We start from the raw sequence: 3,457 nt of genomic DNA on the forward strand, positions 1-3,457 counted from the left end.
CTTAATCCTATTAATCAGTACTCTACCATATACTTTTCCAACCACACTCAACAAACTAATACTCCTTGAATTACAACACTCATGCACATCTCCCTTACCCTTATATAGTGGTACAATACACCCACAAACCCAATCTGCTGGTACCATTGACAACATAAAACACATATTAAACAAACTCACCAACCATTCAGGTACAATCACATCCCCTTCCTTCAACATCTCAGTTCTCACACCATCCTTATAAGGTACTTTTCCTACTCTCAATCCATGTAGTGCTCTCCTCACTTCCTCTATTGTAATCTCTCTCTCATTCTCATATCCCATCACTGGCACCTCAACACCTACAACAGCAATTACATCTGCTTCCCTATTATCCTCAACATTCAGTAAACTTTCAAAATATTCTGCCCACCTTTTCCTTGCCTCCTCTCCTTTTAACAGCATTTCCATCTTTCACTGTCTCTTCAATTCTTGCGCCAGCCTTCCTTACTCTCTTTACTTCTTTCCAAAACTTTCTCTTATTCTTTTTTATGTGAACGACCCAATCCCTGATCCCGCCTCAGGTCAGCCGCCATCTTTGCCTCAGTTACCTTGTGTTTTGCTTCCACGTATTTCTCTCTATATCTTTCATACTACTATACACTATTACTCTGCAGCCATTCTTCAAATGCCCTCTTTTTTTCTTCCACTTTTACCATCACTATTCACTAGCCTTCCCCATGCTGCCTCCAACAATCTTCTTGTCATACACATCATTTGCAATCCCAACAAAATTTTCGTTCATTAACTTCCACTCTTCCAATCACCAATTTCTCTTACTTCCACTGTCATTTTGCATTTTCAACATTTCTTGATACTCACTTTTTACCTCAGGTTTTATTAGCTCTTCAACCTTCATTAGCACCCTTTTACATTCCCCATACTCTATTCCTCACTCTTTTGCTACAACTAATTTTCCTCCCACCAAAAAATGAGCAGACATACCGGTAGCCATACCCCTAAACATGTGCACATCTTTCAATCTTCCAAACATTCTTCTATTACCAACACATAACCCATTAAAGCTCTTTCTACCACTCTTCCATTTGCCACTCTTACCCATGTATACTTGCTTTTATCTTTCTTTTTGAAAAAGTTAGAACTTATAACCATCTCTTGCTCAACCCCCATATCTACTAGTGTCTCACCACTCTCATTTTCACCTGGTACCCCATATTTCCCAATGACACCTTCTACCTCTCCAGCCCCCACTCTAGCATTCATGTCACCCATAGAAAGTAATTAACTCCTTCTGCCCAGTCCTTCTACACACCTAGGTAATTCATTCCAGAACTCATTCAGCTCTTCTTCACTTTTCTCACAACTTGGCCCATATGCACTAACAAAAGCCCAACATTCCCTACACAACCTTATCGTTACCCACATTAACCTAGATGATATCTCCCTCCATTCCTCTACTTTACCTGTCATCCATTCACTCAGCAATAAAGCCACACCCTCTCTTCCTCTTCCCCTTTCAATCCCAGACACTTTACCAGTCACTTCACCAAACATAACTTCACCCTTCCCTTTCATCTTTGTCTCACACAAAGGCAATATATCCCTCCTTCTATTCCTAAACATACTTCCAATATCACCTCTTTTATTCTCTGTCGTACTACATCCACGCACATTCAGACACCACAAAAGTAGAGTGCGGGGAGCAGTCCCTCTCCCCCAGGTCCACCTCTTAGATGTCTCACAGAAGTATAAAATACAGGAGAGAGGGGTTCCCAACATCATTGTTCTGTCCCTTTTAGTCGCCTCTAACGAAACTCAGGGATAGGTTGGCGCTATTCTAATTATTGTTATAACCCCGTAGCCACAAAGAACATAATTATATATATATATATATATATATATATATATATATATATATATATATATATATATATATATATATATATATATATATATATATACCCATGACCCAAGGGATCATTGGAGAGTTGGGAGTGTGTGATGACAGCCATAACAGCATGTGAAAATAGACTAAGCTAAAGCATTGCATAGGTAAACATTTATTTATGTCTTGTAAACATGTCACAAGTCTCCCGTGAGAAACAGTTGACCTATTGATCCCTACTGGAACCACATAACTTCTAGTAATAAGACTTATATTATCATTTCTCTTTGTATTTGTAATAAACGCTGAGATAACTAATACTATGTTATCGACGCGAGCTTATTGTAAAGTAGTTCTATTCATTTTTTCATATGGAATGGTCATCCGACCAAACCATCCACACTCCAGTGATGGATCTAACAATAATTTGTTTAAAGTTAACTTAAACTTTGACTTATTTTAAGAAGTAACCTACAATTCTAATAATTCTATATCACATTGAAGAAACACGAGATGGAACCAGGATGTGTGCGTATAGCATTCTCACACTAACAATTGGTAGCAGCGATTACAACTATAACAACAGCGATTAAAACTATAACAACCAGTAATTACAACTATATCAAACAGTGATTACAACTATAACAACCAGTGATTACAACTATACTGTAATAATTAGCAGTTACAACAGTAATAAATCTACAATTACAACGAAGTATCTACGTCTACCGAAGTAATGAACTCATCGAATATCAGCTATAAATCAGATATAAACTGAGAAACAGGCTCTTCAATCAACTTACATCCGTAAACATCCTAAGAATATGAAGAAATGTCCTTCATCGAGACGAATTCTAGTATCAGTATCAACGTTAAATGAAAGACTTTCATCACAAACAATCAAGAATCACATCGAGAAGCCAAGTTGAAGGTCATCACCCAGCTAAACTCTTGCAAAACAAGAGAGAGAGAAGATGACGTCATCGGATCAACAAATCTTCGCATATATACTATAGCTAAGTACATCCTTTATTCATTCAGTTTTTGCAGTGAAGTGTTTTATGTCATGAGTCGATGGTCGATTATTGTTGGGGTGAGTTATGTACAATCTTAATTTTCCTTTATTAAAGGAATCTATATTCAACTACGAATTCTCTTTGTGCTAATTCCGTTTTCTTTCAGAAGTTCTCGGGAAATATCTTTATCACATTAACTGTCTTCATCATTTTGGGGGACTTTATTATAATCTGCAACATATCTTTATTGTATAGTGCATATGCGTTTACGCAGTGGACATTTGTATTCATACAGAGATTTTGATAGGATCGCAAGGAATCGTAGAGATAGAATTAAAGTAAACATGACACCTCCTGTGAATCCCAGTGACCCCACTCCCGGACCCAGTACCCCTAGTCCCGTTGTTACTCTAGTGAGTGCAAGATCAGCTATCCTTCCTTTTCAAGGTCGGGTCAATGGGTTCTTACCTCAGAATGTCGAGTCATAGACGCTCATTTAAACGCAAAACGCATCACAGACCCATCTGTACAATTACAAGAAGCTAAAAGTTTCATA

Source organism: Palaemon carinicauda, chromosome 21 (assembly GCF_036898095.1).
Source record: "Palaemon carinicauda isolate YSFRI2023 chromosome 21, ASM3689809v2, whole genome shotgun sequence".
Classification (NCBI taxonomy): domain Eukaryota; kingdom Metazoa; phylum Arthropoda; class Malacostraca; order Decapoda; family Palaemonidae; genus Palaemon; species Palaemon carinicauda.